Source organism: Giraffa tippelskirchi, chromosome 11 (genome assembly GCF_054371585.1).
Source record: "Giraffa tippelskirchi isolate mGirTip1 chromosome 11, T2T-mGirTip1v1.2.pri, whole genome shotgun sequence".
Classification (NCBI taxonomy): Eukaryota; Metazoa; Chordata; class Mammalia; order Artiodactyla; family Giraffidae; genus Giraffa; species Giraffa tippelskirchi.
This window is the reverse complement of record NC_137285.1, coordinates 136,861,654-136,883,895: the sequence shown is the minus strand read 5'-3', so window position 1 is coordinate 136,883,895 and position 22,242 is coordinate 136,861,654.

The following is a 22,242-nucleotide window of genomic DNA, read 5'->3' as shown; positions in this document are numbered from 1 at the left end:
AAATCTCTGTCGCCTTAGTGAATGAACCATCATCTGTGTCCTCCAGGAGCACATAGTCTGGCAATGAGTTTTCAGTAGTCTTACATCATAAGTCCATTCTACAACTAATGTTTTCCTGAATCTTTTGGCTTCTTCAATATTCTGCCAAGGCAGTTCTGACTTCTGACATTATTACCTCATTTACCGTATGCTATTGTCATGTCCGAATTTCTAGGAACCACTCTAGGTAACAAGACTGGTCTCAAATACTTTGGGTCCCACGTCACAGGTGTGTGCTCTCACACCCCAGCTCCATATTCTGCCCTTTCCCCTCATCTAATATCCTAAAGATCCACTCCCACGTATATTTTTTGAGTCCTGTTCGTACAACTCAGCCAGTTCCTAAAATCTCTTTTGGGTGTAGCCGATTTCCTCCTGCAGTAGGGATTATAGTTCTCCACTGAGGCTGTTCTGGGATCTGACCACTAGCACCACTGGGAAGGCCAATACACCACTGAATGCAGTTTAAGATTTCTTCACAGTTCTTTTTAGTCCTCAGGATCTACCCATTTAAGGACATACTGTCAACATCCTGTTTTACAGAGTCATTTGCAACAACTCTTCTTTGGGTGGCTAAACCACCTATCTAATGCACCATGATTATTATGAGTTTCCATTTTTCCAACTTTTATAAATTTCTTCTTCATCTATAATTTTATTTTTATTTACAGCATTTACATGGCTTCAAAGTGAAAACTATACAACAAATTACATGCAATTAAGTCTCCATTAGGCCCCATCTTTGCCCTTCTATCCTGTTCCTTCTCTCTCCTTAGAGGTCCCCCATTTTTACTGGCTTATTCTTCCATTATTACCTTTTGATAAGATAAGAACATATGTTTCTATATTCATATTCCCCCTTTCTTAAGTAAAATATAACATACTATAAACCCTGTTCTCTAATTTTCTCATCTTAACAGTACATCCTGGAAACTATTTCATGTAAGTATGTAGAGAGCCTTCTTACTTAGTTCTTTAGTTGTATGATACTCCATTGGATGGTTGCACCACGATTTATTCAACCAGTGCCCTCGTGATGGACATCTGGATTGTTCCCATCCTCTTACTAATGTAATTACTGGCAGTGGATATCCTCTACTCTGTCCCAGTTTACTTTCTGAGATAGATTCCTGGAAGTGGGATGGGTGTGTTAAAGGTTATGTAAATTTGTAATTTTGCCAGATGGTCCAAATTCCGCCCCCCATGGAGTTGTATCCTTTGCACTTCCACCAGAAATTTATGAGAGGACTTGTTTCCTGAAAGTTGTATTAACAAAATATGTTGTTGGAATATAGATTGTTGCCAATCTGATAGCTGAGAAATGATATCTCAGTAGAGTGTTACCTTGCATTTTTCATACTCAGAGGAAGTTGAGTTCTTATCATATATTTGCACTGGAGTCATTGCATTTCCCCTCTGTAAAACCATTCATAAACTCTGCCCATTTTTCTGTACGGTTTTTGGTGTTTTTCTCCTCAATTTTTAGAAGTTCTTTATGTGTTAGGAATATTCCCTTTAAGCTACTGCAATCAGTTTTTAAATTTTTCTTGTTACCTGAAGATGCTTTCCTACTTGAATACAACCATGTTTTTCTACACATCAGGCTATTATAAACATTTATTGAAATGTTTTTCTCTTCCACTAGGCAGGTCAAGAACATCGATTCTTTCACCCCAACTGCTATCTGTCACTTCTCTCATTTTTCTCATAGTTTTTCATTTCCCTCCTCCATGGTAGGCTCCTCATCCAGTGACGCAGCTATAAAAATGTAGGATCTGATGCAGAGTCTAATATGAGTCCCTCCAGGGCACAAGAGTTCCCAGGGGAGCAGAAAGAGGGTAAGTAGCTCCATTTCTTTTTTCCTTTCTTTCCTTGGAGTGAGCACTCTGAGACTAGAAGGTGTAGCATGGTTGCTATAACTCTGTGTGCCCAGGAGGTATCCAAAGAAACTGTGACTTGACTAGGATATGTCCGGAGGTTGGGCCCTGAGCTGGCCTCTTCTGCTGCCTTGATGGTGTATCTTATTGGGCTCCCATCCCCTTGGCCATGGAAATGGTATGTCTTCTCTCCTGACCTCAGGGCAGCTCATGTATTTCAAGAGTTGGGTGTGTTGGCTCAGGTCACAGCTGTGCCTATCATTTCATATGGAAGATGCCAGATTTAGAACCAACACCCATAAACTCTATCCTGTAAAAATGAAAGTACCAGCACCAATGGATTTAAATTATAGGATATTTATTGCTACCTCATTTGTAGTGGCCAAAAAAAAAAAAAACAACAGAAACACCATCAATGCCTGTCAATAGAGCCAATGAATGGTGGCACCTTCAAACAATGGGGCATTGTTTTGCTCCTAAACAATTAGTTAGAGCTGGCCCTGCTGATCTAGAGAGACAGCAGTGATATCCTCTACTGGAAAAGCTCCTGCAGTGAAATGCGTCCTGTGTGCTCCACTTTTCTTGGTTATTTTAAATGATTGAAAAACTTCCTTTGTTTGTGTCTAGGTTTTTGTTTATATGTTTGAATATTTTGTATATCTTGGACCTTGGATGCTTCATGTGTAAACTGAGGATAACACTAGTATTTCCTTTTTTAAAAAAGTCTTTATTGAATTTGTTACAATATTGCTTCTGTTTTCTTTTAATTTTTGTTTGTTTGTTTGTTTTTGGCCCCGAGGCATGTGGGATCTTGGCTCCCTGACCAGGGGTCAGACCTGCACCCTCTGCATTGAAAGGCGGAGTCTTTCTGGACTTTCTGGACTTTCTGGACTGCCGGAGAAGAACCTAGTACTTCCTTTAAGGTTGTTGCAAGGATTAAACAAGCTAGAGTAGATCATATGGTAAAAAAACAAAAACGATGCTTACTTTGTAATAAGCATTGAGTAAGGATTTTGCTATTATTATTTGCTGTTATTTTAAATGAACATAGAGAGAGATGCAGACAGATGCCCCAGGCTGTTAACACAGGTCACAGTGTGGGGGGAAGAGAAAGTTGGAAGAAAGGGAGATAAACTGTGATTTTCACAAAATGTAAATATTATTTACGGTAAAAATTAAAGTGAAAATGAAGAAATTAATATTCTAAGTTATATCTATAATGTTATAAGGAATATGAAAGAACTATATATGCATGTGGAAAAAATAAAAATAGTGACTTAATTAGGTGACTGTGTAGGCAGTTTTTATCTTTAGATCCTGTAGCTATGTCAACATTGTTTTTCCTATCAACTATTTAAAAAAAGAAAAAGGCCTCATATAGCTCCTGGTTTCCCTGGTGGCTCAGATGGTAAAGAATCTGCCTGCAATGCAGGAGACCTGGGTTCAATCCCTGGGTTGGGAAGATCCCTTGGAGAAGAGAATAGCAACCCACTCCAGTATTCTTGCCTGGAGAATCCATGGACAGAGGAGCCTGGTGGGCTATAGTCTATGGGGTTGCAAAGAGTTGGATACAACTGAGGGACTAACACACACATAGCTGCTGACATACAGATGCTCAATAAATGGTAACTACTGCTAAAATAATTTCATTATAAGACCTGCTTCTCTAGCAGCTTCCCTTCCAAAACCTTATGGGAGCCCTTAATGAACTCCCCTCTACCTAATGGCCTATCTGCTGATGATTCCTGTCTGCAGGGTTGTTTCAGTCCTGTGCCACTAAGCCAGCAGAGAACCATGATCAACATGGTTGCCAGTGATGGAGCTGCGAAAGGCAGCAGGGCCTGACCCTCAGGCCCTCCACCTACTCCAGCCTCATCTACACAGGGGACATGAGAGGGAAAGCCTAAGTCACTTTGTGATATAAGACAGAGCCAATTTTCACCCGGGAGCTCCACCCCCTGGGAAGTCACTTTGGAAATAATAAAATCTCAGAGTCAAATCATCTTCTCCCATTTTACCAGGGAGGGCACAGCAAGTTCTAGTGATGCAGATCCACAGAAAAGCAGCCTGAGGAGGAAGAGAGAGGCCTAGCCTGGGGGGTGGAAGAGGGAGTGATGAATATTGGTCAAGGCCTTGGGACCAGCACAGCGGGGAATGCTGCTTGCTCTGTTCATCTTCTTGCCTTCAGTTCTACTGGAAATTTAGACTGGCTGTGACCACGAAGGGACTTTGTGACTGACTGGATTTTTACCTTACTTCTCAGGGAGAAGCCAAGGCATCTCGTTCCCAAAAAATAACCACATACCTCATATTATAACCTGGAAGAGGACATAATGGGAGGGTCTGATGGATCTGAGACATTCAGACACATGTATCCAAGTGTCTTGGATACATCTCAGGGACATCCTCAGATTCTCCTGACTTCACTGTCTTTCTTGGATTCTTTTGGTTCCACTGAAACTCGGCCCCTCAGCTGATCGCACTGTCTCGGCCATAACTTCCCTGTAGGCCTGCTGAGGCTGACCAAATGTTCATGGAGTGTCTGGTTCCACCCATCACTTGCAGACTCAGACACTACACCGCACTGAAGGGCCTTCCAAAAAGCTCTCAAAGGGTTCCGAATGATGCAGCCCGAATATGTGTAGGAATTCACTCTGTGTGGGGCAACTGTTGATAAATGGGAAATAAGAATTGGGAGGGTACCTGACAGATAAATTCCCCTTCATTTCTTCCTTCAACTGACTGCTCCAGAGACAGTGTCTCCAAATAGCCTACTTGGAGACTTCCACAGGGCTGGACCATTCACCCGCAGAGCAAGCTGCTATGTCTTTTCTCAGCACATCCTGGTCTGCTCAATTATCATCTTACATTGCTTTGCATTTTTGCTGCTTGGTAGCTCAGATGGTAAAGAATCTGCCTGCAATTCAGGAGACACAGGTTTGATCTTTTGGTCAGGAAAATCTCTTGAAGTAGGGCACAGCAACCCACTCCAGTATGCTTGCCTGGAGAATTCCATGGACAGAGCATCCTGGCGGACTACAGTCCGTGGGTTCATAAAAAGTAAGGTATTAATGAGCAACTAACACTTTCACTTGCTTTACTTCCCTTTTTCCTCACTCTTACTGCCGCAGGCTTATACATAAGGATAAAATGAGCAGCATATAATCCTTACCTTAAGCTCTATTTTCTAGGGTACATTGGTACCCTGAAAGATGCCTACATACTAATCCCAGGAACTTGTGACTATGTTACCTTATAAAGTAAAATAGACCTTGTGAATATGATTAAATGAAGCATCTTCAGATGAGGAAATTATCCTGGATTATCCAGTGAGCACAACGGAACCACAAGGGTCCCTATCAGAGAGAGAGACAGAAAGGTTAAAGTAAGGAGGTGATGTGGTTATGGAAGCAGAGATCAAAGTGATGTAGCCATAAGCCAAGGCATGCTGGTGCTTGTAGAGGCTGGAAGAGCAAAGGAACTGCCTCCCTTGAAGTCTACAGATGTAACCCTAGTAACACCTTATGCCCAGAAGACTCCTTTCAGACTTCTGACTGCCAGAACTGTCAGAGAACTAATTTGCTTCATTTACCACTAAGTCTGTAATTGTCCCAGCATCCATAGGAAACTAGTGTAGGAACCTTGGCTAAAACCTCTGGTTTTCTGCAAAATCCTATTTTGCACGACTAAGGCTCGGTGTCACATTGTACTTTGCCTTTGAATTCCTCCTGTGAACATATCCTAATCTCTTCTCAGGCAGATACTTTCCCTGGGTGGACTTGGCACAAATTTAATTCTCTGGAAGGCAACTATTTACCTATATGTTTATATATCCATAAAGAACAAAAACGGGAAGACCGGAAGAAGATATCAAATAATGGCAGCAGGTGACTTATTTCCTGCTTTCAACTGTTATGGATTTTTCAATTATCTTTAACAAACAGGCATTTCTTTTTACAATAAAAACCATCCTTTTAAGTGATCAGATATGAGAGTCTAAGTATTTACATCATTCTCTGGTACTTGAGCAGTTAACCCAAAGACTAGACCACCATGAGCTAGAAGGATCTGGGAGGGTTTCGTGGAGGAGGAAGAATCTGAGCAAGACCTGGAAGGATGGGTATTTGAGAGGTAGAGCAGTAAGGGGAAGGGATATGATGTGAGCCAGGAAAAGAGTGAATCTTCCTAGGTTAATAAATAAACCCATTTGACTTCAGAGGAACATCTTCAGAGACGATAATAACAACACAAAGAAAAAAATGATTTATCCGGCATATACTTTTTGCTGGATACTGTACTAAGTGCTTTGGTAGATTATCTAATTTAATTCTCCCAACAGTCTCATGAGGAAGGTTCTATAAATATCCTAAATGTATAGATATAGAATAGATGTCATTAACTGGTCAGCAAGTGATAGAGTTCAGATTTGAATCCCACAATCACACCAGAGCTTAAGTTTGAGAGGTGGATTGGAGATGTAGGATGACTAAGAACTCTTAAGGTCTTGAAATATCAAGTGTATTTACTTTCTGCTGCTGCATGCTAGGAACAGAGTATTGCATCTTCCCCAAAATTCATACGCTGAAGCCCTAACCCTCAGTGTAATGGCACTGGGAGGCGGAGACTTTGGGAGGTAATTAGGTTATGAGAGTAGGAGCCCTTGTGAACGCCCTTACTAGAACAGAGGCCAGAGAGATGAACTCTCTCTCTATCACATAATTCACAGCAAGATGAGAACCATGTGTAAACCAGGAAGAGGATCCTCGCCAGGACCTGACCATGCTGGCAACCTGATCTTAGACTTTCCACTTTCCAGAACTGTGAGAAATAATTTTCTGTGGTTTAAGCCACCTAGTCTATGGTATTTGGTTAAAGCAGCTTGAGTGAATATATTGCATAACAAATTGCTAAAAACTTAGCAGATTGAAAGGGCACTGCTTATTATATCATAGTTGTGTAGGTCGGAGTTCCTGGGGTTTCTGTTTAAAAGTCACAAGGCTGAACCCATGGCCTTGGCCAGATTGGGCTCTTATCCAGATGGTCTGGGGAAAAAGCAGCATCCGTGCTCCTTCAGCTGGTGGGATTCATTTCCTTGTGGTTGTGGGACTGAAGTTCTTACTTCCTTGCTGGTTATTGTTGAATCCTCCCCAGGCTTCTGATCTCTGAATTCTCTTCTGCTACTAGCTGAGAGAAAACTCTCTGCTTTTAACAGGCTTATATAATTAAATTGGGTCCACCTGGGTAATTTCCCTTTTGCTTTATGACATAATTATGGAAGTGTTAGCTCATCCTGTTAACAGGTTCCACCCACACTCAAAGGAGAATGAATTATACAAGGATGAGTGTCACTGGCTCATTTTTAGAATTCTGCCTACCACTGCTAGGCTAAGACTTTGGGCTTTTGTTTTGGTCAAAAAGTTTTGTTGAGGGATGCACTTTGCTGAACGGTGGGGTTTAGAAAGATCACGGGGCATTACTGTACAGGTGGGACTAAGGTGAGGAAAGAGTAAAGACAGGGAGACCAAAAGAAGCAGAGATGGGATGATGGTGGCCTAGACTGGGGTAGGCTTGGGGGAAGCTGAGAAAAGACAGACAGGAAAGAAATGAAGAAGAGAGGCCTGCTGATTATTCTCTAGGACTTTGACCTTTTGGAACACTTCTGCATCCATTACTTCATCTGCCCCTCAGAGGCAGAGGAGCAGCTGCCACCTGTGAGGCAGAGATACCTGTCAAAAGATTCTCTCCTTTTGACAAATGAAGAAACTGGCAAATCCCCAAACCTTGTACTTCAAAGGTCATCCTGTGGCTCTGTGGTCCTGGTCACTTGACTCAGCCCCCTTTCTCCTGGAGCTCAGGAGAAGGAAGTTGCGCAGGATAGATTTATAGCCTTATTGTCATGTGTCACTCTTGTTCCTGCCATCTACCCTGCTGGAGCCCATGGTGGTTCCTTCCTAAGTGAAACATCTGTGGGGATCTGATGGACAGGCATGTGGCTGAGAGTAGGAGAAATTCCATTTATATCCTGGAACCCCCAGCAATCTCAGCAATGCTATGAGGAGGAAGGAAGGGAGGGGAGAGAAAGGAAAGGGGAGCATATTGTCTTTGTTCCGTTGCTCAGTCATGTCCAACTCTGTGACCCCCAAGGACTGCAGCATGCCAGGCTTCCCTGTCCTTCACCATCTCCCGGAATTTGCTCAAACTCATGTCCATTGAGTCGGGGATGCCATCCAACCATCTCGTCCTCTGTCACCCGCTTATCCTCTTGCCTTCGATCTTTCCCAGAATTGGGTGGCTAAGGTATTGGAGCTTCAGCTTCAGCATCAGTCCTTCCAATGCATATTAAGGGTTGATTTCCTTTAGGACTGATTGGTTTGATCTCCTTGCAGTCCGAGGGACTCTCAAGAGTCTTCTCTAACACCACAGTTCAAAAGCATCAATTCTTAGGCATAGGGACGATTTTCTCAGCCTTGTTAGATACAGAGGAGATGGGAGAGAGAGAACTTTTTATTTTTTAAAGTCATCACTTTGAAAAGGCAATGGAAGTGGAAATGAAAAGAGTAAAATGGGTGGAGATTTGCCCGATGATATCTATGCTAGCCCATGACACCTATTGACTTTAGGGGATAAAAGACTATAGAAGAAACATGAGACATTTTTCTCAAATGGAACAGAAAGGAAAAAAAAGTCACTCGTAAGCCCACCAAGTAGAAATAACCCTTTTTAAGATTTTAGAGCCAAAGTTTCCAAGTTTGGTATGTGAATATGTGTGTCTTACATCAGGTACCTACTGTTCTAGAAATCTGCTTCTGTGATTGATCAATACTTATGATAGCTGTCAGGGACAGGTCCCTGGGGCCAGTGAGAGTTGATGTCTCTCCAAGCAGGTTCCTGCAGGGGCTGTTCCCCCTCCCTTACCACATCCCTCCTGACCAGCAGACAGGAAGCAAGTAAGCCCTGTCTTCCTCTCTCTCCAGGAAAGCAGTCCACTTAGCCGGCCCCAGACTGCCTATTCTTCAGAAACAAATCACTCCAACAACAACAAAAATCACTCCATTAAGAAATTCAGCTCAGTAATCTCAGCCCTTAAATGCTTGCTTTTTCTCCAGCCTGCCTGAATAGGAGAAAAGCGGAAAGGAGAATTTTAAATGGCACATATTGATTGGCTTGGCTCACCAAAAGAAGGCACTTTTATCAGCTTTTCAAATTACAATTTATTCAATAGTGAGAAAGTAACTCAATTTGAGAAAGAGCTCTGACACCCTTAGGAGGAGTTGCTTTCTCATTGGTTGAATTTTGTCATTATCATCGTTCACTCATCATCCTCTGGGAGCCACTGGGCAAAGCACAGTTCTTGGCACCCAGGAAGCAATTGATAAAGGCCATTGAATTAATGAGACTATAACTGGCAGGGAAATTCAAATTCCAGGGATTTGGGAAATTTGATGTGGACTGAAATGAGATACGCTTGTGAGGTTTGTCCCTTTTGAGAAGTACTGGGAGGATCTCAAAGTTTAGAATCAGCTACCTAAGGTTCAAGGCCCCCTTTACCTCTGTGAATGTCATATCTCTGAGTCTTGGCTTCCTTGGGACAGATATCTTTCCTGCATGCTTCTTGTGAGAATTCAGATACTCCTCATCAAATGCATCTAAAGGACCAGAACAAAGATGTCAAAATGGTTCTGACATCTGTGCCTTGCAGAGTGCTGCTTCTAGATCCTGTTTTAACTGAAGACTGGGGTTTGATTTTCCATGGCGGAGGCAGCTCTATCATGCGTGTGCTGTGAGTTAAGTCGTGTCCGACTCTGTGCGACACTATGGACTGTAGCCCGCCAGGTTCCTCTGTCCATGGAATTCTCCAGGCAAGAATGCTGGAGTGGGTTGCAATGTCCTCCTCCAGGGGATCTTCCCAACCCAGGGATCAAACCCATGTCTCTCTTATGTTTCCTGCTTTGGCAAGCGAGTTCTTTACCACTAGCACCACCAAGGGAAGCTGTCTCATGATCCCCTTAAAATAGTTGTTGAATTTTTGAAATAAGTGTTTATTCTCTTTGCTTCCCACTTCTTCCTTGCCTGCAATTCCACAAGCTGCCACTAGGGCTATAACAGGGGGTCCACTCAAAGTTGCAGTGAAACGCTGGATTGTTGACTTGAGGAGTGCATAATTTTTGTATTTGTTCCCTCTCCCATTTTTCTGTCCTCAAATGACCTTAATTTCTTTACCCAAAATAGAAGAATTTGTATATTAGTTTCTCAATTATTTCATTGTCAAATTTATGGGGTGCGTCTCTGCTTGGGACTGTCAGTTGTAGGAAAGAAAAAGGATAAATGAGAAAATCTTTGCAAGTTTCTGAATTCTTGCATTGGGATCAGTTGATGACATTTTGGGAGAGATTTACTACTAAGTGTTCTGGGATGCTTAATGAGGTTCCAGAAGATAAGTGGTTAATTCAATTCAAACACTGAAATTAAGAACAAAGATCATAGTGGCATGAAAAAGAATTCTTTTTTAAATTTCATGGGATTTTCTTTCACTTTAATTTTTACTCATTCAATTAATTTTGTTTCATTCTATTTCATTTCTTTCACTTACTCATTCTTTTCATTGCATTTTTTTTTTCTTTCAAACATTTATTGGGTGTTACATTTTGTTCAGCACTACTCTATTTAGGCCCTGGAGATATACCATATTCCTGGAAACAAAGCAAAGGAGTCTTTGTCTCATGGAGTTCCAGTGGGGGAGACAGACAATTGAACAACAAACAAATATAAAATAATGGCAGGTGGTAATAAATGTTTCAAAGAAACTAAAGCAAAGTAAGAAGTTAGATCATCTTGAAGGTAGTATTAGGACAAAACAACAGCAGACTAAGTCAGAGCAAGCCTTTGAAGAGATATGGGGGTGAAGGAATGTTATTGGAAATAGAAAGTGAAAGGCCCTGCAGACAGGAGCACACTTTGTGGATGCGAGGAGCTAGGAGGCCAGTGTGACCGGAGCACATGGAGCAAAGCAGGGGGTAGAGGGAGATATAGCTGGAGATGTGGCAGGGCTCCGAGCACACGGAACCCTAGGAGGTGTGGAGGTGACTTGGGATTCTAGTCAAAGTTAGTTGGGAAATCATGAAAAGGTGTAAAATGGCTGCATTGAATCCCCTACAAATTAATATGTTGAAGCCCTAACTCCCAGTATCTCAGAATGTGATTAGATTTGAAGACAGTGCCTTGATAGAGATGCTTAAGCTGAAGTGAGGACATTAGGGTGGGCCCTAACCCAATATGACGGTCCTTGTAAGAAAAGGAAATGTGGACACATAAAGGGATGTCAGAGACGCACATTTATGGACAAAAGACCACACGAAGACGCAGTGAGAAAGCAGCCATCCACAAACCCAGGAGAGAGACCTAAGAACAAATTACACCCGCTGACATCTTGGTCTTAGACTTTCAGCCTCTAAAACAATGAGAAAATAAACTTCTGTTGTTTAAGCCACCCATTCTGTAGCATCTTATTATGGCAGCCCTTACAAGCACAAATGATATCGGCTTCCCTGTTGGCTTATTGGTAAAGAGTTTGCCTGACAGTGTAGAAGACATGGGTTCTCTCCCTGATCTGGGAAGATCCCACGTGCTGCGGAGTAACTAAGCCTGTGCACCACACCGCTCTGTGCTCTAGAGCCCGGGAGCCGCAACAACTGAGCCCACATGCCCCAGAGCTTGTGCTTCACAATGGGAGAAACCACCACGATGAGAAGCCTGCCCACCACAACTAGAGTAGCCCCTGCTTGCTGCAACTAGAGAGAAGCCCACACAGCAATGAAGACCAAGCACAACCAAAACTAAATATAAAAAAATATAAAGGCCATCAAACTGTAGATCACTACAATCTGACTTTAATTTTCAAATGACGTCATTCCAGCTGGTATGAGAAGACCATAGTAGGGAAGTGTAGAGTCGAGGAGACTAGTCAAGAGGCTACCACAGTGATGCAGGTAAAAGGAGTCAGTGGGTTGGACCATATTAGCAGTAAAAGAAGTGAAGAGAAGTGACCAGAGTAAGGTAGATTTTGCAGGCAGAGCCAACAAGATTTGTGGGAAAGAGGAATTAGAACTGCTGGCAAGATCAGGCTTGTTCAGAATGTCCACCCATGCACTGGCTAAAATTATTCATAGCCTGGTCCCCGTGAGGGTCTGGGTACTGAAACAAGCTCTTTTAAGAAGATAAAAACAAGGAAGGTCTTAAGACTTTGAAAAGAAAAAAACGACCCCCTGAGACCAGAGCCAAACCAGTTTCAGAAGGAGCAAAAGGCAGAGAGAGGCTACTGAAAGAAAGGAAATCCTATAGGGCAAGTTATTTAAATTTTCTAAATCTCAGAAATTTTATCTACAAAATGAGGATGGCAATATCTACTTCATGGGCCAGTGTGAGAATTAAAGGAAGTATTTATATAAATCTCTCAACATAGATTTGGCTTACAGTAAATGGTCTGTGGTCTTCCCAAGTGGCACTAGTGGTAAAGAAGCCACATGCCAATACAGGAGACATAAAAGATGTATGTTCAATCCCTGGTCTCTGTGTTGGGAAGATCCCCTGGAGGAGGGCATGGCAACCCACTCCAGTATTCTTGCCTGGAGAATCCCATAGGCAGAGGAGCTTGGCGGGCTGCAGTCCATGGGGTTGCAAAGAGTTGGACAAGACTGAAGCAAATTAGCATGCCTATTTATGGTCCCTAAATACGATGTATCGGTTAGCTCTTGCTGTATAACAACTCCCTTCCCCAAACTCAGTGGCTTAAAATATGACGCGTGTATTATTGCTCATGAATCTGTCAGTTTCTTGTTTAAGGAGGCCAGGCAGGACTGAAAGAGATGAGCTCTGTTTTCAAGGAGCCTGTAAACTAGGGAAACAGTGGAGATACACCATAAGTTCACAAAGCTTTGCACAGGTTGTAGAAGCTTGTGAGTGTGGACTAGGATGAGCTGGGGAACCCGAGTTCTTGTTGGACTGTCATTTGGGGCATGTTTCACCTCTCACTGTGCCTCAGTTTCCTCATATATAAGGGGAGGAGTTGGATCAGAAAATCTTGAGTATACTCTCTTGAATACATGTAATACGCCTACCTACCTGTGTCTTAAACAAACAGGGAGTTATCTGTCTTTTACAAATCCAGAGTCAAGCAGTCTGATCTGAGGTGGCAGCTAAATGACATCATACGAATAAGTTCTTTTCAGTCTCTCTGCTCTGCTGTTCTTAGAGGGTAAGCTGGTTTTCTTATGGTGCCAAGGTGGCCACTGCACCTCTAAACATTACATCTTTGTTCTAAGCTGGCAAAGGGAAAAGGCAGAAAGAGAAAACATATTTATACCAGTGGAGTCTGTTCCTTTTTATAAGGGAAGCAAGTTCTTCCTCGGGAGCCTCCTGATGGTTTATACTTATGTCTTATTAGCCAGAACTGGATGGTGACAAAGATTCTGAATGGGAATCGGATCAGGCAACTCATGGTATTGGCTGCAAACACTTACTACAAACTCATATAGTGTGGAGAGGGCATTACTGGGTCAGCCACAAGGAGCTCTGGCCAGTCAGCTGGTATCATGGTAGCCTGCAGAAAGGTTGTTCTCCTGGTAACAGTTCTCACGTAATGGCATGGGACTAGAAATTCCAGAAGACAAGGACATTATTTGCTTGATCCCACTTAGAGCTTCAGGACCTAATCCAAGGCCTGGTACTTGGTAGCTGCCTAACAAACATTTGCGAATGAATGAATTGTCCCCCTCAATGAGGATGGATTTCAGTGGGCTGAGGCACTCAGGGAATGAGGGATCAGGATAATTGGATTTTCTGGCAGCCTGAGGGTGAAGCAGAAAAGCTTATGATTTCAAATTAATTCCAGCAACACTAAGTGCCTTCTACATCCAAGGCTCCAAGCTAAAAAAAAAAAAAAAAGAACATCCCATGTGTTACGTATGTGTAATGGTCAGGATCTTGGCAGGAAAGATGGCATGACCAGGGCAGTTCAGGAGGGCGTAATGAGGGACCACTTACAAAGATGTGGGCCGGGGTATAGGAAGCCAGCTGTGGGTGGTGAACTCCCTTGGGGCTGGTGATGATACCAGATAGTTGTTACCAACCTGCTGACAGAGGAAAGGGAGGAAGTGGAAGAAGTCGATCCTAAAAGAAGAGAGAGAGAGATGGCTGGAGCTGGAGGAGTCGACCTGGACTGTCTGGAGGAGCTGCATCCTTCCATAGAGGAGCACTGCCACTGTCTACAGCTGCAGACTGGGGCCCTGGCTCAGAGGGAGCTGGGGATGCGCACACCCCTGCTCACCTGTTGGCGTATCCCATCCCTGAACCGTCCTGGGGACCACAGCAGGGGCCCTGTTGATGCAGTGTGCCCTGGGGCACAAAGCAGGGAGGAGAAGGGTGGAGACAGGATCTGGGGTGAGGTAGGTGGAGAAAATCCAGCACAATGTATTAATGTTATATTTGCATGATTACTCTTTGAGGTTCAATATTACTGTGTCCACTTCTAAATGGTAGAACAGACTCTCAGAGTAGTTCAGTCTGTCTGAGTACACACAGCTTGTCAGGGGCCAAGCCAGGACTAGAGCTCAGGTCCTGTGACTCTCATTCCAGTGCTTGTGACTGGTTCCACGCAGCCTCCCACCCCAGCCTGCTGGGGAGAAAGCCTGCTCATTCCTTTGCCTTCTGGACTCTTCTTGGAATCAAAGGGACCAGAGTGGGAAAGAACTGCCTTTCTGAATGGGAGAATAAATTCTGCCAAGTGTAGGGTTGGAATTTGGATGCCAGGGAGGGGAGTTTTCTGGTTAAGCCTCTCTAGAGTGGCAGGAGAACTAGGTCAGCGGCCAGCAGGGCTGAGATCCAGGTTCCAGTTCAGTCACTCAGTCCTGTCCGACTCCTTGTGACCCCATGAACCGCAGCACGCCAGGCTTCCCTGTCCATCACCAACTCCCGGAGACCACCCAAACCCATGTCCATTGAGTCGGTGATGCCATCCAACCATCTCATCCTCTGTTGTCCCCTTCTCCTCTTGCCCTCAATCTTTCTCAGCATCAGGGTCTTTTCAAATGAGTCAGCTCTTCGCATCAGGTGGCCAAAGTATTGGAGTTTCAGCTTCAGCATCAGTCCTTCCAATGAATGTTCAGGACTGGTTTCCCGAGGCCCCCACTAATGACTGGAGGCACAAGCAAGTGAGCCTGTGTTATGTGCCAGGCACATAAGTGCTTCACATACATCCTAGCAAACCCTCAAATAATAAAAATAAATTGTTATTCTCCCTTACTGGCCCCCAAACAAAAGCACAGAGGTTAAATTACCTGTTAAAGGTAGACACAAGACTGGCTGCAAAGGCCAGTGGTTGCAAAGGCCTTTACTCCAGTGGTTGACCTTTGGATGCCTGCAACCTGATTTTAACCCACTTGCATCCCAAGATTTTTGTAAAAAAATAAAACCAGTGTCTAACATCTTAAATTTGTGGATTTCACATAAACCCTGAATTTTTGACTTCTATTTAAAAATTGGAAGGTTGGAGACCCTGGGTCCACACATGGCAACTATTGACCAAAACGGAGGGACAGCTGTCTCCTTCAAATGAAGGATTTGTTCCCATTGTTGCCACAGTCCCTACCACTCCCTATTGGCCCAACACTGAGGCTGAGAATCAGTTGCCATTTCTCAACTGTCTATACCATTGATTCTCTTACATTCAGTCCACTTTACTTACTTATGTTGCCTGCCTGGCTCTAATAGGCATTTGGGCTTATGTCTCCAAAGTGCCCACTTCAGCAATGGTACAAGATCACCTACTAGGGCGAGAGAAGCAAATATTGGACCTTCTGTTAACAAGTATGATCTCATTCATTTTACCATTTATTTTCATGTTTTATAACGTAATTAATAGAACAGTAGTCATGGCTGTATTTTATAAATAAATTTTACATATACATTGGAGGTATTTGCTCAGAATTCATTTTCCTGTTACCCCTCTGAGATACAAAAAGTTTTGACATCACTGCTCTTTTTTTTTAAAAAAAATTATTTATTTTTGGCTGCACTGAGTCTTCGTTGTATCACACGGGCTCGTTGGTTATGGAGCATGGGCCTCGTTGCCTCGTGGCATGTGGAATCTTCTCTGACCAGGGATCAAACCCATGTCTGCAGCATTGGCAGGTGGATTCCCAACCACTGGACCACCAGGGAAGTCCCAGAGGAGACCACCGCTCTTCATCACTACCTTTGTGCTAGCTGTGCGACACTGTGAAAAGTCCTTTGACTTCCTAGTCCTAGATTATATTTTTCCACTGGAAAATGGAGATATTGGTACTGTCTGCCTTGAAGAGTTGTTTCAAAATTCTAAGCCCGCAGCAACCAATAAAGTGCTGAGCACTAGAAGCAGAAAGCCACCCTGGGAGCAGGCACTCGGCACAGCCAGCCATGCAGCGGCTGTTTCTGCTATGTTAAAGTCAACCTGGAAGAGGAACTGGAAGGTTCCCTGTAGGGTGTCCAGCCGTAAAGCCTGGGCTGCGGGCTGACCTGGTCTAAGCCCCTGCACAGCCACAGGGATTGATTTCCAAGTTTTTTAGTGCTGTTGATGTGTTCCTGGGGCACACAATGTCTCTGCTCTCATTAACGAGAAGCAGCTGCCCCATTTCTGTTCACCTTCCCCTTACCTCTAGCCTACAGCTGGCATCCTGGGGAGAAATATCCCCATTTCCTTCAACCCCACTGGCCTCCTTTGTCCTTGGGTTCATTGTGGGTTGGGCAGAGTCAAGATTTCAAGGGGGACTCAGAAACACAGGGGAGGGTGTCACGGGAGCACTCACCCCAGTGTGGTCACGTCAAAACTCCCTCACTCCAGAAGGAAAGAGGTGACCCTGAGACCAGGCACTTCATAGATTCTCAAGGGCAGCTCTGCCTTTGTGTGAGCTCAGGGTTAGAGAGACCCTGAGAGCTGATTGAGTTTCTGGGACATGCTGCTCCAGGAACTCACTTCCTGCTGTCCAGTCACCAAGGACAGCTGCAGAATGGAGGTATGGAGAGGTACTGTTCGTCAGAACCATTGCCCACTAAGGAGTCGAGGGAGGATGACCAAATGTCCTGCTTTGCCTGGGCTTGAAAGGTTCCCTGGGATGTGGCACTTTCAGTGCTAAAACTGGGACAGTTCAGGGCAAGCTGGAAAGATTGGACATCCCAGATGGAGCCGGAACTCAAACCCTCACCATCTGTCTCCAAAGGACACATGCCTCTGCAGGGCCCCGAGTGAGGACAGTGAGAGCCACTGGGACGTGTGCAGCATGGCTGGCAGTGAACACCTGGAGAAGGAGAAGAAATAGCCTCAAATGCAGGGACAAGTTCTCTGTGTAGCTTTTTTTGTTTCAGAGAGGGGTGGGAGAGAGGCGAGAGGGTGGCTCCATACCCAGTCTGTTGGCAGGATGAGATTCCAGTAGGAAGATGGCCTGAGTCTGTGCAGATCCTAAGAGCTACTCTTTATGAAGCATCTTTCCATTTAAATTTCAGTCGGGCCCTTGGGAGGTAGGTTTTCACAGATGAGGAAGCTAGGGCTTCAAGAGGCTCAGTAATCTCCTCAATGCCTACTGTAGACCCCTGAGAGCTGCTATAGCAAAATACCAAAAAGTGGGAAGCTTATAACCAGCAGATGTGTGTTGCTCACAATTCTAGAGGCTGGACGTCAGAGGTCAGGGTGCTAGCACGATGGGAGGAGGGCCCTCTTCTGGGTCACAGGCATCTCATGATATTCTCACATGATGGAAGGAGCGAGGGAGATATGTGGGACCTCTTTCACATGAGTACTAACCCAAGTCACAAGGGCTCTAGTCTCGTGATCAAATCACTTCCCAAAGCCCCCACCTGCCACTGCTATCACCTTCAGGGGTTAGGATTTCAACATACAAATTTTGCAGGGAAGACACAATCAGATCATAGCAGCACCGTCCCCCTTACCCCCGCCCCTGTTGAAAGCGCACTTGACTTCAAGTCTGCTCGCTTCCAGTGTCTGTACATTTACCATCAGACAACATGGTTTCTCCAGGAGGACTTTCTGAAGACAGCAAATCATTTCAGAAGATTATTATAAAACATGAGCTGGCAGGGGTGGGAAGTAGGTGGTGGGGAGCTTTTGTTAAATCTTTCTGTGCCTTTTGAGTGTTCCTGAGTTTTCACTATTGGTTGGCTGGAGTTAAGGCAGAAGAGAGTGAGCCAAACTTCAGTGTCTTCTATTTCCTACTTATTAACACCTGGTCAGGAGAGACGGTCAACACTGTTCAGCGCACCAAGGTGGATTTCAATTAACCACCAGAAGCTCCCCCATTCCCAACAAACCCAGACAGTCTTCGGCTGAATTTTGCTCAGAAAGTGCAGGAGGTGGAGGCTGTCTGAGCCTTGTCTGAACATTTTGTAGAATAGTGAACGGTGTTAGCACATATGTGCATGCTCTGGGTTTAATTTATCAGTGTTACTGATTGTGAAAAAAGAAAGCTAGACTTTACAGCACTGCCTATGGGCAAGCACCAAAATTAGTGTTATTTAAAATACAGTAGAGAAACCAATAGTCATTTAAATAGCTTTAAAAAGAATAAGACTCCATTGGCTGTAAAATACTACCTTCTTGGGAGATCCATTTCAAAGAAGAGATTTTTCCTAGGTCCTGAAAATATATGTTTAGGTGCAGTCTTCTCATATCTGAGTAAAAGTCATTCACTTAATCATTTCACAAACATTTACTGAATGTCTCCTATGGGTCAAGACTTTTGCTCGGTGCTGTGAGGTTATAAAGAAAGATGAAATTGACTAGGATCTTTCCTTCATCAAGTCTCCAGGTCATTAAAGGAGATGAGACACAAAAATTAATTTACTACTAAGTAGAAATGAGGAAAGGGAGCGCATTCCAAGTAGTGGGCAGTGTCCTGAGCAAAGATCCCAGAGGATGGAAAACAATATGGTGGAGAATTCACCTGCAATGCAGGAGATCCAGGTTCAATCCCTGGGTCAGAAAGATCCCCTGGAGAAGGGAATGCGACCCCACTCTTGTATTCTTGCCTGGAGAATTGCATGGACAGAGGAGCCTGATGGGCTACAGTCCATGGGGTTGCAAAGAGTGGGATATGACTGACACTTTTACTTCACTTTCACCTTCTTGGAAAGCTAGAAAACTATTCTGGCTCACAGAGCACACGGGAAGAGATGAGAGAACACAGCAGGAAAGAAGTACCCGTGATGTCATCAGGAGTTAAACGTTGATAAATCAGAACCCAAAGAATGATACAAACTTGGGGAACTGACAAACAGGAGGCACAGATGACAAGATCAGAGGTTCAGCTGAGAGAGAGCTTGGTAGAGGCTGGAGGAGATGTAATCTGTTTTAAGGCTAGAACAGGAATTCAACCTAGAGGTGGGCTTTGGAGGATGGGAAGAATTTCTTTGGTGGGAGGGAAGAGCTAAGGTCATTTTGAGCAGAGAAATTGCCCTAAAAGGGTGGGGAGGAAGGAAGAAGGGAGGCCTGGACTGGGGGAGTCCCTGGTTTGGCAAGCACAGAAAGATGCTGCTGTAGCTTCCGCCCCTTCTGGATGAGTGGCAGACTGTGTGATCAAGGGCAGCCCAGGTTTTGGAGGCAGACAGATCCAGGTTGGGTTCAACTTCAGCTCTGCCTTTGACTCATTTTAGGGCACCTCTGTGCATCTCCCTGGCCTTGGTTTTCTTATTTTCAGAAAGGCCTTAACCAGGTTTCCCTAGTGGGGCTGCTGTGAGAGTTAGAATCTTATGTCAATCAGAGCATCTTGGGCACAAGTCTTAACAAGTTGGCTTCAAGTTGCCTTGCCTTCTCCCTTGCCTCCTCTCCAGGTTGGCTCCCTTCTCAGGAGCCTTGGTCACATCCAGGCACCTGTTGCCCTAAAACTATTAAAATAGCAGGTTATTTTACAGCAAAAATTTTGCAGCAAGATTTTGCAAAGAATTGCAATTCAGGACATGCAATCTATGGTGAACCATAGGCATGTCTGGAGAACAAAGGAAGGGAGCCTGCTTTTATAGGAAAAAGCAGGGGACTAGGAGGGGCTGTTGTGAAGGAAAGTTCATTGGAAAAAAGTAAAAGTTCAGTGTGGCGTTTCTCATTGGCTGGGTTGTTGGCTGAGCAAGGAGAAAGTCTTCTTGGGGAAAGTCTAGTAGTTGCACTTCCTGTTTGGGAGTGCAAGGTTATGCGTCTTCCTACGGGTCATGCAGTTGACCTTGAGTAGCAGGGCATGAGAGCACCCCCTCTGGCCTCCTGACTCTATTTTTAAAATTTTGGCTGTGCTGCTTTGCTGCCTGTGGGATCTTAGTTCCCCAACCAGAGACCGAACCCACGCCCCCTGCAGCGAAAAAGTGGAGTCTTAACCAGGGGGCCGCTGGAGATGTCCTCTGACTCCATTTTAAAGGAAGTTCCTGTTTATTAATTAATTAATGATGTTAATTTAATGATATTAATTAATAATGACAATTACAAGTAATAATATTAATAAATCAATTCACACACCAAATGGGGAAAGAGGAGAGGTAAGGCCTTGGAACCTTCTAATGGCTCTCTCCCAACTGGGAGGAAATCTCCCAGAAGCCCCAGCAGGTCACATCTCATTCTGAACCACTCACTGACAAAGGGACTTCCTTTAGACCAATCAGGCCCTCTCCCTGGAGCTAGGAGGCGAGGCATATTCCCAGCCCCTGGAAGGGGCAGGCAGCTGCTGCAGCTCTCTTGGTTAGATAGACTACCTGAAACATCCACTTCAGAGACACTGCAAAATCCTCCACACACAGTAGGTTCTCAGGTTGTGGAGGTCACAGATAACTGAGCTTCAGGGGTCTTTCCTTAACTGTGCGTGGGGTCATTAAACCTCTAATTAAAAGGGAGAGGAGAAAGTGAAGTGAGATGCTAAGAGAACCTGAACAGCTCAGAATGTTTAGCATCAAAATCATGTTGTAAACTTCCTTTAAATCTGTATTTCATGACTTTAAAAAAAAGTATGTTAACATATCTCTCATGGAGAAGGAAATGGCAACCCACTCCAGTGTTCTTGCCTGGAGAATTCCGGGGACGGGGGAGCCTGGTGGCTGCCGTCTATGGGGTCGCACAGAGTCGGACACGACTAAAGCGACTTAGCAGCAGCATCCAAGGTATAGCCACATACCCCTTTTCATTTCACACTGAGAAGCACCCCGTGTCTTGTAGGACATTCTAGAGTCCTTCCTGTTACCTCCTTGTGCCACCTGGAGATTTCTGTGTTGGGCCCTCAGGGTCCAGCTCCCTGAATACAAATCTTAGCTCCAGCACTTAAAGGCCTCTCTGTGCCTTTTTCCTCATCTGGAAAAATAATAGTACCTAACTCTTCAGATTGTTTTGAGGATTAAAAACTAATTTGGTCTTCTCTCTCTGGCAGCCTGTTGAAGATAGAATTTGTGAATCCTGGGAGACTGGATTCTTCCCACTTCCTGCCATCTCATCAAAGAACAGAACGTAGAATAGGGCCATGGGAAGGCAAGGAATGTGCAATTTAATGAAAAGCATGCATTCCATAATTTAAGGAAATTAGAGTATTATTACTCTCCAGCATAGCAACAAGATATAAATAGATACTAATAAGTAAAATTAGGTTAACTGATGCAAAAAAGCATTGATATAATTCATAATAGGGTTGCATTATAGAATTGTTTGCACCTAGTAAATTCTGCTAATATACATGGACTTTATTTGCTGTATAAATAAATCACACCACTAGCTGTGTGATTTCAGGCAACTCTCTTTACCTTTCTGAGCCTCAATTTCATTGGCTATGAAATGAGACTAACAATTTCTTTTTTGCAATAAAGGACCAGATGAGGTAATGTGTGTAAGGGCTTTGAAAACTGGAAGGCACAATACTTTCCTTAGGTAATTAATAATTATTGTAACTGATAATCATCCACAATAAAAATATATTCAAGGAAAATGTACAGACTCATTGTTTGAAACACCAGTCTTAAAAAAGATCTATAAGTACTAAACTCACTCTATTCTTTACTATAGCATCTATAAGACATTTGTTTTGCTTTTTAGACACTGACTTTTTTTTTATTAACATCACTTTTGGATCGCGTGGCATCTTCTTTAGGGGCGGAACAGTAATTGACAAACTGTTTCAGACAGAAATCTGGAAGATCCAAGCTCCTGGATTAAGGTAACTCCCTTATAGAATGCATTTTCTGTGTAAACATGAAAACAGGATTAAGCCAAGCGCTTCATTGTAGATAAGGAAAATGATGCCATGTGGGCTGAAGTGTTTATAGT